Source organism: Pan troglodytes, chromosome 16, assembly GCF_028858775.2.
Source record: "Pan troglodytes isolate AG18354 chromosome 16, NHGRI_mPanTro3-v2.0_pri, whole genome shotgun sequence".
NCBI lineage: Eukaryota > Metazoa > Chordata > Mammalia > Primates > Hominidae > Pan > Pan troglodytes.
This window is the reverse complement of record NC_072414.2, coordinates 83,616,270-83,631,110: the sequence shown is the minus strand read 5'-3', so window position 1 is coordinate 83,631,110 and position 14,841 is coordinate 83,616,270. Positions and strand designations below refer to the sequence as shown.

Below are 14,841 nucleotides of genomic sequence, written 5' to 3'. Positions count from 1 at the left end.
CTTAAAAAGGAGAATGCATTGTACTACCTCGGTTCTACCTGTCCTGAGAGATGAAACCTCTGGATGGTCTCACTCAGGATGAGGCACTACTGAGGCAGCCATACATTTTAAATAACATCAATAGACCAGACCCAGTTATCATAATGACAGGACAATGGGTTATGTCATGGTAGCCAAGACAGACATCAATGTTTGATAGGGAAATTCCAGGCTACTAAAAACTAAAATCCACGGGGAAAATGTAGACTTTATTTTTAATTGATATGAAAAGTCAAGATTAACTTAAGAAGAAAGTTTCAGCCTGGTGTCCATTGTTTGGATTTAGATAGTCTTCAGAGAAATAATCTGGCCTCCTGCCCTAACCAAGAATCAGTGCTTCAACCAGATCCTACGACCTTGGCTGTCTTAAGTTTATATTCCTTTTCTTTTTGGTCTGGAATACTATAAACTTGAGATTTTTAATTGAGTACAGCTATAATCTTAGATAGTATAGGCATAGTATAAAAAAATTAAGAAATGGGGAAGAAAACAAGATGTTGACATTTTAGGAATAGACATAGGTATTAGTAACATTTTTCATAATCATTGTATTTGTGTATGTCTTGTAGTTTGATGTGTTTGAGTGCTTAAAGGGATGGCATAGAAAACAGGGACTAAAAAGTTGTCCTTTAAAACAAATGACACAGAAGAATTTTTATTGAGTCTTTCAAGATTAGTTTCTATTGCATTGAGAGCAGAACAGACTGTAGTGGGTTGAGGAGCAGATGGAAATGGTTAAGACTAGGGTGAGGCAAGAGCCTTGGGGCTAAATAAAAGGGGAGGGGGTGCCAAAAATGAAGTAATCAAGATAAATAATTATTTCCTTTTTTCATGTCAGACAGACAATGCATCTACTTCATAAAAAGATTTGAGGGAGACACATCTCACACATGAAAACCCAATCATCATGCTTATAAACCACAAAAGGAGCAAGATTAATATTTTAAGGCACTGTTTTTTAAAAGTCAAGATTAATGTAAAGAAGTCTATGATAAACAAAATGTCCATATTACATACTGGTGGGATGAAAACTAAGAGTGTGGGTGCCCATAATAGGTCCTTTTAAAAGCTGCCTGTGGGCAAGAAAGAAGGGAGCTTGGGCTGGAAGGAAAGCAAAAGTCCACGGAGGTGGGTTGGCTTGCTTTCTGGTTTCAAGATGGGAGAACTTTGAACATATGCCAATGCTTAGGTGATGGCCAAAGTCCAATTCTTTCTCATCCAGCATCGTAATTACGGGGAGCCAGAGGAATTTGGGCACTCCGGTTGGAGACATAGGACAAACGAATTCTTCCTGTGTGCATGTTATTGGGGTAGGGGAGGAGAAAAGCTTTCATGGGACAGTGGGATGTCTTGCTTCAAATGACAAATAGCTCTATCCTCCCGAGAACACGCAGGCTTTCTTATCCCTTTTTTCCAGGCTGTGTTGATTTGATGAGCCCCTTTGCCCACATCCTGCTTGCATTTCTGCCCAGGCTCAATTCTTTCAGCTCTTTTCTTTCAGCTTCTTTCACTTTGCCAGGACATCATTGTGAGGGTGGGATCGGGGATAGAAACTCTACACCTTGTTACTTAAAGTGCAGCCAGGGACCACACCAGCTGGGAGCTTGTGTCTTGTCTCAGATCCTGCCTCATTGGGAAGCACCACTTATACCTCTGGCCTCAAACTTGCTCTGCATGGGAGGCATTTGGAGGCCTTCAAAAAAATGCCAATTGCGAGTTCTCCCCCACCGGCTCCTGGATCCTGATTTAATGGGTTGCTCTCACTGCACTTCTCAACGTGGAGGGGGCATCAGGATTCTTGAAAACTCCCAGGTCATTCTAGTGTGCAGCAAAACAGTAAAGTTTGAGAACCGCTGCTCTGCACCACCTACTCCCCTTTCCTAGCTTCTGTGTGGCCATTTCCCAGCAGCTAGAGGAAGGGCAGAGGAGAGAGGAAATAATCGTTTTCGTCTTGGATTCGGGATCATAGGTGGTGAGATGGATGATTTTCCCTCCAAGCGTCCTGTGCCTCAAACTTTTTCACATTAAAGCCAATCAGTTATCTAGTAAGCGTATTAGCTATTAGGTTCTACATTATCCCATGCCTGGGTTCCCACAACCTATGAATACAAGTATTTCTCACCTGTTTTCATTTCCCTTTGAAATTCCAATGAGCACTCCAGGTTGGAACAGCCCTTGTGTACTGGGGCACCAACTCTGCAGCTTTTCTTTCCAAATTTCAAAGTTTAGTTTTTAAATAAGAGGCTTATTTACTCACATGAGCTTATGGGTTTTCCCAGGCAAAAAGGGCAGATTTAAGTTTAATCAAATTTGGGGGAACTTTATTAGTGTCAGCTGGTTCACTATCTTTTCTCTGAAAATGCTTCAGAACCACAATAGCCGAGTGCTTGCCTTGTTTTGATCATGGAGGTAAGACATCACTTCGTTCCGCAAAGACTGAAGTTAACAGTTGAAGTTAGGGTTACTCATTTTGAGGCCTCCTTTCTTTTTTCAAACCAATTACAGTGATTTGATCAAATAATTGGCCAACAGTATTGTTTTAGTCAAGGTTCCCCAGAGAAATAGAACCAGTAAGACATATATAGAGAGAGATGAAGGATTTATTAGATATATATAGAGAGAGAGATGAAGGATTTATTAGCGTATTTGACTCATTTAATTATGGAGGCTGAGAAGTCCCAAGATAGACAAACTGCAAGTTGGAGAACCAGGAAAATCAGTAGCTTGGCTCAGTCACAAACCCAAGGTTTCAGAACAAAGGAAGGTGACAGTGTAATTCTCAGTCCAAGGCCAAAGGCCCAGGATCTGCTGATGTGAGTCCAAAGGCCAGAGAAACTGGAGTTCTGATGTCTGAAGGCAGGAGAAGAAGGGTCTCCTGGCTTTGGAAGTGAGAGGAAGAGAATTTGACCTTACTTCACCTTTTCGTTCCCTCCAGGCCCCCAGCCCACTGGATGGTGTCTGCTACATTGAGAGTGGATCTTCCCCATTCTAGTTCACCTACTTACATGCCAATCTCCCCCAGGAGCACTCTCACAGACACACTTAAGGCAGCCGAATTATTCTAATTAAATGCCAAATGAGTTGGGTTTCCTTTTCAGCAGAAGGGGGATGGGCTCAGTGCCTACTGAAGCACTGAGAATAAATAATGCCTTCCCAGCTATTTGGGTTCCTTTAATCCAGTCAAGTTGACACCCAAATCAACCTTCACAGTATTTCTGTCTTAGTCTGTTTGTGCTGCTCTAACAAAATACTGCAGACTGGATAATTTATAGAAGACAAGCATTTATTTTCTCCCAGTTCTGGAGGCTGGGAAGTCCAAGATGAAGGCACCAGCAGCTTTGGTTGCCTGGCAAGGGCTGTGTCTGCTTCTGAGATGGTGCTTTGATGGCGTATCCTCTGAAAGGGAGGAACACTATTCCCTCAGGGGTAAAAGAGCAAATGAGCCAAACACTGTGTGAAGCCTCTTTTATAAGAATCTCAATCCCACTCACAAGGGAGGAGCCCTCATGGCCTAAACATCTCTTAAAGGCCCCACCTCCTAATACTATCATATTGGCAACTCCTGAATTTTAAAGGGGACATATTCAAACCGTAGAAGTACAAACCTTAAACTGAGAAAGAGGAGGAAGAGTAAAGCATAGAGAAGAAAAATAGGAAGAAGATGAAGATAAACAACACAACAAGCAGCTTCAATGCACAGAATATGTCTCAGACATTGAACAGCACAGAACAGCGAGTAGGTGCCCATCAGTCACTGTTTGAATGGATGAATGGATAAGTGGATAGATGGATGATCTGCCATCCATGGCTCTTTATCAAAGCCAAAGGATCTTCTCTGAATGAAACAATCATGGTAGGGTAAGGTAGGGAAACATTTTTCTGGAGAATAATGATTGACCTGGGGTCCAGATGAAATAAGATAAAGGGCCATCTGGTGAGAAGTCCCCAACCCAACATAGGATTAGGCTGCAGAGATGGCAGCTGTCCACACAAATTTCATTCCTGGTGACTACCTTTTCTATTTCTGTTTGATCATGGCAGACAAGTGACAAAGAAGCAGCCCTCTGTAAGTCTCTTGACTCCCTGGATCGAATATGTCCCCAGTCCTAGGGAGAGACCTGCAAAAGAAATTCCATGAATGCCACATTCCAGCCTAGCAAATACACACTGACATTTAGGTCTGAGTGTCTCACAATCCAGGTACAAAATAGAGCAAAGACTGAAAATGCTTCTAGGAATTAATGTCTTTTGGTCACTTAGGATCAGTGAGCTGGATTGAAAAGAAAGGAAATTTCATCTGGACAAGCTATACTGTAACTGGGCACTTCTACAATGCAGTAAATTGATAGGCCTTTACCAGTTACTTTTATTAAGAAACTCTTACAGCACAACTCTGAAAATACAAGTAAAAGTGTACTGATTAAATCTAAAACAAACTGGAGTTTTCAAAGTTTTAAGATGGTCTAGTAATCGCAGGGAAATCCCTGGGTGCTATTTGCTGTAGAGCCATGCATGAGAAAAAGACACTAGGAGATAGGTGGAAAAAAACCAAGGTATGTTTTCCTGTCCTTTCTTCTCTATTCAACACAGAACACAATGCTTCTATGGCCAGATTCATGTTTTTTTTCTCCCTACACACCAAGCAATCAGTTCTCTAGCCAGCTCTCCAGTGGACACCAGGTGGTTGTCCTCTGAGTCAACTTAATTCTGTCACTCTCTACCTGGAGACAGCATCAGATCCCTCAGGTTGGGGGTTCAGCCCTGCAAGACTGCCTCCCACTTCAGATGCCAATCACAAGCCCTAGATTGTGGCCTGCCCCTCTGCCGACTGGCTATAAATTGGGGTTCCCACACCCCCCTCCTGGAGTTTGATTAATTTGTTAGAGCATCTCACAGAACTCAGGAAACACTTTACTTATGTTTACAGGTTTGTTATGAAGGACATTACAAAGGACACAGTTGAACAGCCAGATGGAAGAGATGCATAGGGTGAGATCTGTGGAAAAGGGCATGGAGCTTCCCTGCCCTCTCTGGGTGCTCTACCCTGCAGGAATCTCCACGTGTTTAGCTTTCTGGAAGCTCTGTCCAACCTTGTCCTTTCTCAGATTTTTATGGAGGCTTCATTGCATAGTCATGATTGATGACATCATTTGACCATTGCTGATCAACTCAACCTTCAGTTTCTCTCCTCTCTCCCCTTTCTGGGGATTGGGGGGTAGACTTGAAAGTTCCAACTCTGTAATCATGTCTTGGTCTTTCTGGTAACCGTCCCCCTTCCTGAAGCAGTTTAGGAAGGTCACCAGCCATCTCATTAGCATACACAAAGACACTCTTATCACTCTGGAGAGTCCAAGAATTTTAGGCGCGGTGTGTCAGGAAACAAGATACGGTCATGTCTTATTTAGTGATGAGGGATATGGTCTGAGAAATGCATTATTAGGCAATTTTATGGTTGTATGAACATGAGAGCCAGTACTTACATAAACCTAGATGGTACAGCCTCCCACACACCTAGGCTGTATGGTATAGCCTATTGTTCATAGGCTATAAACCTGCACAGCATGTTACTGTACTGAATACTGTGGGAAATTGTAATACAATGATGAGTATTTGTGTATCCAAACATGTCTAAATATAGAAAAGGCACATTAAAAATATGATAATATAATCTTATAGGACCATTGTCATATATGTGGTCCATCTTTGACCGAAACGTTGTTATGTGGTTCATGACTATATGTATTTCACAATATCAGGAATTGTGCTTTTGTTACCATCACTTTTTTGAAGTCTCAGGAAGCACCATTTGAGGAATGCTGCAATGGGCATTGGCTTTTGCACTGATTTAAAGAGGATTGGCTGAGAGGAATGGTGTTCTCCATATACCAACTGGGAAGGCTCCTTTCATGAACTTATTAAAAATCATACTTTATTCTCTAGTGCCGTGGGCTATTCCCCCTGTCTGGAATGCTCAGACCCTGGAAGATGAAGCTGTGCTAGAAAAACAGTGAGACGGAATGGTTTTAATACCTCCCCTATGTAAAAGGCATATGTAATGGTGACAATTTATCTTGTTACTGTTCCACATGTCAAGTCACTGTGCTTTTAGCACAGCGACAGAGAACATAATCAACTTTAGATTGAGGAAATTGTGGGTGATAATTATAATTACAGGGCATAACTCTATTTGCTTTTAAAAATACAATTTTTAAGAAAGTAGTGTAGAAATCGGAATCCGTCATATTTCTATTTCAGTTTCAAGGAAAAGCTATTCATTGAAAAGACATTCTTTTCTTTTGGATATTAACACTTTGGAGATCATCAGACTAAAGGGATTTAAAAGCAATGCTGGCTTCTTTTTTTTTTTTTTTTTTTTTTTTTTTTTTTTTTTTTTTACCTAAGTGGGTTTTGCACAGACTGTTATCCCTGTCTGAGATGCTTAGCTCCTGGGCCACTTGTCTCAGTCTTTAGGACTCAGTTTACCTGTCACTTATTCATAGAGGCCTTTGACCTAAATCAGGTCACCTATTATATTTCCTTGTACCATTTTGCGCTGTTTTTTCACAATTTATAATTATTGTATTTTATAGAACCTAAGATGCCACTAATTGTAAAATGCACCATTATTGTACATACCTCTGAGAAAGTTCATGAGAAGAAGCTCAAGGTGAAGAATTTAGCGTGAGACTTTCCACACAAAGCTGGCCTACTGAAGTAAGGGCACATAAGAAATGAACCCAGCATGTAGAAAGGGACAGCAAGGAAACTTGCCAGTTTCAACCTTAGCCCCAGATGGAAGGAGAAAGAAAAGTCTCTCCTTTTCAGGAGAGAATCGGGAGGTGATCATCTTGCAGGTTTGTAGTCTAAAGTCCAACAACAAGTGTGGTCCAGAAAACCTCAAATGGAGAGTATAGTTTAGAAGGAATCCCATGTTGAAAGTGACCTGGGTGAAAGAAGCAAATTCATATACAATCCGGAAGAACTTGACTCCCTTCCAGGCCAACTTCATCATAAGACATATTGATGGTACAACGTGTCTCAAATTTGAATGTGCTGAGATGTTTAAAAAGCAGTTGCATTTGAAGATCAATGAGATATGCGGTAATTTATTTGCATGGATATTTGCTTAATGTTTAAGGTTCATAGGACTGGCATCTGCTTCCTCACAACTTCACCTCCTTTGCCCGGTACAGTGCCTGCATATAGTGGACACTCAATAAACAGGAACAGAATGAATGAGCGAAACAAATTCCCCTTGAGCTTCACTTGTTGAAAGTTTGACTTTTTAAAAAAAATCCAGTTCTACTCACTTATGTATGTCGAATCACCTTTTGACATAGTGGAAAGAGTATTAAACAAGAAAATTCGAGACCCAGGTTTTGACCTTAGCATCCTTACTGATTAACCCTATGATATGGGGCAAAGCTTTTAATTTTTCTGGTCCACAATTTACCCCTCTGTAAAGTGGTAGGGTTGTGTCTTATTATCTCCAGGGTCTCTTCCCATTCTAACAGATTGTGCCTTGATTGTATAAAAAAATAATAATGAGGCCCACTATTGTGGAGTATGCATCATCATAGTTATCACATAGCCCCTCATGATAATAAGAGAGTTGACATAGTGCTGAGAACTTGGTCATGTATGAAATCCTGATATGACTCTGTCTTCATCTTTAGTAACATTTCACTACATGAAGGCTGCACTTTTCATGATGGTTTTAAATATTTTTACACAATGGATGTAAATGGCAGTCAATGTAAATAAAGAGTAAGAAAGTGAGCCTGAGGAAAATAAAACATGATTGAAAGAACCAGGTATTTGTCATGGATAAGAGGAAGTCCAACGCTTTGAATCAAGGCAGAGACAAATAGCGGAGGTCAAGGTAAATTGTGTGTAAGAAGTAAGGTAGATTTATAAGAAACAGGCCACCATAAACCCTGAAGCTTTGAGTCAAGCAGGAGTCAATTTATGGGCAATCAGAAACCAAGGGATTCTTAGGAGCTGAAGACAGAATGTAAAGCAAGGAGAATGCAAGAGAGAGCTTGTGTAGCAGAGGCAGGATGTTGTACAGTTGCTGTCCTGGGTCGAGGAAATTTTCAGTCCATTCTGCCCAGTCCTAATTCAGTCAGGGTGTAAAGTTTCCCTTCCACTTACAAAAGGTCAAGCCTCTGTTAGTCTACTATAAAGTGTCTAGGGCCACAACATGCAGTTGTCCACAGGCAATGGGTCAGCTGTGGGAGGGAGGCCAGTATAGCCTCTTGTACTGAATGCTCCATGGCTGGTAGACTGATGGCTGCAGTGGGTGACCATTGCTCAGCGACAGCCCAGGCCTGCTCAAATTCCACTTAGTCTCCTGATCCTTATGAAAGAAGTTCCTTCCCTCATTCTTTGAGAACTAAGATACAGACATTCCTTCTCCTACTGAACAAGACACCCCGGGCATTCCACTGGCAGTGGCCCCAGCCTGTGGACAACCCGCCCCCCAGTGGCCCTGCCACTCAAGACTCACTTGGGTCTTCCTTCTAGCCTGGCAATGACTCCCAGTCTTCCCCTCTGCAGCACAGCCACTCCAACTTTGTCCCAGTGTCTCTCCTGTTGACCTACACTTATTCTGTAGAGTTTAGTTTTCTTCTTTAGGAAGGGGATCTCTTCTTTCAAAGACTAAGTATCCATGACGGGGCCTCGAAGATAAAGGCTTATGGCCCTCCCCTTCCTCCTTTCATTGACAGTCCTGAGTCCTGCATCTGTGCCTGCCTATTCTCTCTCTCAGGGTTTTGACCCAGACTCCACTCCAATTTTTGCCGGGTCAACCGTACAAAATATAGCTGCATGTGCATACGGACTATTAAATGTCCTGAGAAAGACCTCCCCCAGAGGTAACCGGGGGAGCCATGAGAGCCCCAGGGAAGCCCGTGCTTGGCCATCATCTGTTCCTTTCTTGAGCCAGGCTCTGGAGGAACAAACAGGACATGGCAGGCATGTCAGCTAAAGAGCTAGTCCTCACCTCCTGCTGCTTTGGGGCCCATTGGCAATTGCGAGGCCCACTCTAGGCTCACCCCCACTGGAGGAAAGCTTTCCTGATTGTATGGCTAGACTCCATTATGAATGATGCCAGAGTTAAGAAAGCCAAGAGGATGAGAAGGATTCCCTACTGATAGGAAGTGAGATTTTCAGCCAATAATGAAGCTCACTTGGCCAAAGTCTGGGGGCCTGGAAGATAAACACACACGTGCAGAATGAAACCTACATCCCACTTCCCTGGAAGGAGGTAGATTTCTGGATGAAAGAAAGTGTCATTGGAGTGGAAGTGGTGGGTAGGGGGAGGGAACAATAGTTTATTAGGGAAATAATGCATTGAATGTCATGTTTTAAGAAAATATTAAACAAATGTGTGATTCATTCTCCTAGTAAATGAAGCAAGAATTCCAATATATTCCCAGGGAGGACAGGAGGCATACGTCACCTCTGGAAAAAGGAGGATATGTGTATACACGAGTCCCAGAGTGGAAGAACAGGGTAAAACCTACCCAACTACCTGGCACGTTGTGGGAAGGAGAAAGGAAACAGGTAGTGGAGGCAGGAAGTCAGACCTAAGAATACTGACCTCCCTGCTCCAGGCCAACTATGAGGCAACACCTTACGAAGCCCATGTCCAGGCGACTGCTCTTCCTGGCTTCATTTATATTTGGCTGTTGTTTTTCTCTTTTGCATATTTAATTCATTTTTTAGATTTTAGTATGGGAATGCATGTCGCCCATTGCAAATCCCTGTGGAATGAAAAACAATATGCATTCATTATGAGAATATATAACAATGGAGAAATAGCCGGTATCTAGGCTTAGTCCAGATAATTACAGGGTCTTCAATTTTAGGGGAAAAAAAGAGGGCTCCAAGAAGTTTATTTTGGGAATTTGGAAGCATAGTAGAATCCGAGCCTTCCTATTTTATTTTCTGAGAAATCGTGTGGGTGTGTGTGCATGTGAGTGTGTGTGCATGTGTGATAGGGGAATGGCAGGCACAGAGTTGGTGCTAAGGGTGATAAATATTACATGTAACTGACAATGACAATTACACATTTCTTATATGTTTTCAAGGAATCAGAACACACCATACACACACACACAGACACAGACACACACACACACACACCACTTGTCAGTTTTCAGAGAATTAGAACACAATTTCACTTAACACTAAAATATGCCGAATATAATTTTAATCTTTCTTTGATGATTCAGAAGCTATCTTAGGCTCCCTATGCCTCTGGGTTATTACTATGAACATAAATTATTATCATGCAATTCTGCACCGTTTAGGTTGTTCACATTTTTCTGGTTATTTTACCCTGAATGAATGGGAGCTTCTTGTAGTACTTTAATTACTGTGCAGAATTAATCATGAATGTGCAGATCATTTAAAGGTATGCTTGGGTCAACTTAGAGGGAAACAATAAAATTTGTCCTAAAATGGAAATGTATATGAAAACTCTGCTAGTTGGGCGTGTTTGGTGATTGATTTCCCAATCAAACATACAAGAATTCCAGGGAGAAATAGTTCATATTTACTTCAGAAAATCAGAGAAAATTTTAGTGAGGAGGTTGCATTTGAACTTGGCTTTGAGGTATCAACCAATTAACTAAGACCAGAGGGCATTCCAGCTGTGGCCTGTGGAACAGCAGCATCAACATCCCCTTGTCAGGAATGCAGGATCTCAGGCCCTCACTCTGACCTGACTAAATCAGAATCTAAAGTTTAAGCAAGATCCCCAAATGATTCGTGTGCATACTAAGTGTTGAGATATCCTAGTTTAGGATATCATTCATATTATTTGTAAATAAGGGTGAAAATGGTATCCCATTATGAGAATCCTTGATACCATGCCAAGGGATCTTGACTTTATTTGGTGGATCATAGGCAGTATCCAAAGCTTATAAGCATATAGGGACAGCCAGCCTGGACATGAATTAACTAGAGTTGGTGCAGAGCAAGGTGCCCTGATGCATTAAGCTCCTTGAACTTGAAGTCTAGAGAGAGGAAGGATGGTGGAGCAGCTAGACTGACAGGGTATCACTGGGGAGACTGGATCAGTGGCTATTTACCAGATGCTGATGTGAAAATGGAAGTGTTACTCTGGCTTCTGTGTTTCAGATAGATAGTAGTGAGGAGACAGAATCCAGGGGTGAATAGTTAAAAGGTTTTGTGATTATTGAAGACAGAGATTTAACTCTTTATTTTGGGAGGCTACAGAGAGGATGGATGTAAGGATAAAGATACTTTAGAAATTGCAGAGGCAAATTGACAAAACCTGGCCTATTCAAAAAAGATACCTTGGGGTATATTAACCCTTCAGTTGCAAAATTTTAATATGATTTCTAATGGGAATAGTGTCATTTAGCTGAGCTGAATTTTCACTCAGACTTTTGGGTAATGGTAATTAATGGAGCTCAACCAATTTGAGCAATGTTGTTTTCATTTCACCTCTTGTCAGTATTGTCTGATTATGCTAAAAATGAATGATAGATGCACAGCCTCCCCTCAAAACGTAATCAATTCAGTAGGGTTTCAACTTTAAAAGCATCTGAAAGGCTTATTTACTCTGCATTTGAATACACACAATGAGAGAATGAGGGCATATTGGCATTAAGTGACAGTTACAAAATTTGTGTGTAAATACAGTCAACATATCATTTTTATTGACAAAAAAAGAAAACCAACATTTATTGAGCATGTGCCAAGTTTTGGTTACTCAGTGAGTGACCTTCCATAAGTGACCTTCCTTTCATGTCCGCACCAAATCCACAAGATAGTTCTTTTCACTGTTATGCAAAAACATGAGGACAGAGACTGGCATGCGTTATTCGCTCAAGGTTTCTGGGCTCTGAGCCATGGGATTCAGACTCAGGACTGGCTGACTCTGAGGGCTGGGTTTTCTCTCTCACACCATGCTACCTCTCAAGAAAGTAAGATTCAGAACTCTTTAAATTATGGTAGGAATTACATTTTCCAGTGAAATGGCTAGAAAAAGCAGAAAGAAAAAAGGAAGAAATGTGAGACGTCAGCCTTCTGGGGCCTCTGGTGGATGCCTTTGAGCTGTTTTTGGCTTTGCTGTCTGTTGGGGGCTGCCCTGGGACCCTTTGGAAGGGGCAATAAACATGAGTGAAGCTAAAAGCTTTGGGGAAAAAAACGAATGTTCTTTTTAGACAGGAGTTTGGTGATGTAGATTCCGGAAATTTTTGTAAGATAACAGTGGCAGGTTTTGCCCAATGATTGGGTCGATAAAGAACACAAACCCTGTGTTTGTGATTTATCATTACCTATTTAGGGTTAATCATAGGATGATCAGCTCAGGGATTTTGATCTTTATGAGGCTTTTAGCCTCCTCTAGGCTTGCACTATGCCCTCTGTGATAAAGTCAATGGAGGCCATTTATTGAGTGCTTACTATGGGCAACTCTCATGCTGCGTGCTTCGTATTCATATGATTCCTTTTATCCCTTACAATTATCTATGGGGTAGCTATTTTTATCCCCACTTGCAAACAAGAGCATTGAAGCTTAGAGAAATGAGATAATTTGCTTAAGCTAGGAAGTGTAAAACTATGGTTTGTCGTCAGGTCTATCTGCTGATCACAAAAGAAGCTTCTAAGAACCAGTATGCTATACTGCCTGTATTAATCTGTTCTTGCACTGCTATAAAGAAATGCCTGAGATGGGGTAATTTATAAAGAAAAGAGGTTTAATAGGCTCATGGTTCTGCAGGCTGTACAGGAAGCATGGCAGCATCAGCTTCAGGGGAGGCCTCAGGGAACTTACAATCACGGCAGAAGGCGAAGGGAAAGCAGGCCCATTATGGCCAGAGCAGGAGCAAGGTGGGTGGGAGGTGCTACACACTTTTAAACAACCAGATCTTGTGAGAACTCACTCACCATCATGAGAACAGCACTGAGGGGATGGTGCTAAACCATTCATGAAGTATCCACCCCCATGATCCAATCACCTCCCATCAGGCCGCATCTCCAACACTGAGGATTACAATTGAACATGAGATTTGGGTGGGGACACAGATCCAAAGCATATCACTGCCTTTTATAAGTCTGGTTTTTTTTCCAAGCATTTGTTGACTTTGCTGACTTTCTCACTGAACTATGAGCTACTTGAGGGCAAACCTGAGCCTTATCTCTGGGACCTGAAGCCTAGGATGGTGCCTGATACATAGTAGGCACTTATAGGCACTGGAAGAAAGAAACAGAAGGAGGGTAAATGGAGGGCAAAGCTAATATTTAGTGTTTATCCTAGTCTTTTCTATATGTAAACATAAATATTTCTCTCTCTATATTTAATGTGAGAGCATCATAATATACATACTTTTTAGTAATCTGCCTTTTCCCTGAATTTATATGAGCTTCTTTCTGAGTCATTATTTTTCTAAAATTATTTTGACATAAAAATAAATATGTACAAGTATTATGTATTCATAATAATTTAAAACTACAAAAAATTTGAAATGTGTTTCCCATTTTCCTCTCTTTCCACCAGAAAAATAAGCTGTTTATTGGGGGAAATTAAGATACATTACCTTGAGATTCTCTCATGGGGCATACTGGCTTCTGGAACTCTATTTAAAACTTAATTTTCAGAAAAAAATAGCCATCCTCAATGTAGGACTAGATAGAATTGTAAGGGCAAATACTGGTAAGATTATTTCCAAGTTTAATTTTATCCCATCCTAGAGCCACAATATTTTATGAAATGAAGCTAAAAGCCCTAAAACAGCACAAAAGGAAACTTTCATGCTCTTAATAAATTTTATCAATACTCCAGATTTTTATGTTTTAAAACAGTAAACCAGTTTACCACCAACAAACTACATATTTAGTTACTCAAAAGTGTGGTTAGTGTCCAGTATGTGTTGAATGTTGATTGGATTTGGTAGGTTAATCCCTTTTAACCTCATTTTCAACAACTCAACATTTTTCCCTCAAGGCTTAGTGAGGGGTCAGGAATGTGATCCAGGGTCTTGGATCCAAGAACTTAATCCCCAGAGTGTGCTGTGTTTGGAGAATCCAGGTGATGTCTTGTGAAACCTGCACAGACCTGGGCACTTTGTTTCTGTGGTTTTGAACCAGCCTAAAAGGTTGCTGCCAATGGCAGAGATGAGACTTGTGTGAAGCTACCTAGAGGGACGGAGGATCTGCTGAGAGGGACACTAGCTTGTTTCTATTTACCTTGTGCAGGTCCTGCCCATCCTTCCCCTCTAGAAGCTGACTTGTATCTTCCCATCCTAACTAGCTGAGCTCCTTCTGCTTTCCCGCAGAAGCATAAGCTGGCTACAGTCTCCACAGGAGTGTTGACACATTTTGGTTCCATGATCAGAGTTCTAAGTCTCGAGAGCTGCAGGGATACCGTGTCTCCAGCTGATTGCACAGCAAGTGCAAAAACATACATCAGCATGACTAGACCCTGTCTGTGGGTCTGGAGTCAGAGATTCAGGAATCTAGTTATATAATCTTGCAAAGCCACAGATTGTAAATAAGGATAATAAATATATTTCATAGAGTAGCTGGGAGAATTAAATTAGGAAATATGTGTAAAGTACGTAATATATCAGCCATGTCACTAAGGTCTTATACTTTTACTGAATCACCACATATGTATTAAGCACTGGCTTTGTGCCAAGCCCTGAGGTGCCAATGGCAAGATAAATAGACATGATTCCTTTCTACCAGGAGATTATATTTCGGTAAACTCAATACGTGTTTGTAGTTTTTTACTATTATTATACCGTTTATCAGTTATCTATTGCT

General features: G+C 41.2%; 1 pseudogene; it reads right to left on the bottom strand.

Annotated features, from left to right (window-relative positions):
- Window positions 1-871: 871 nt before the first annotated feature.
- LOC112205788 (small nucleolar RNA U13) lies at window positions 872-969 on the bottom strand (annotated as a pseudogene).
- Window positions 970-14,841: the final 13,872 nt, after the last annotated feature.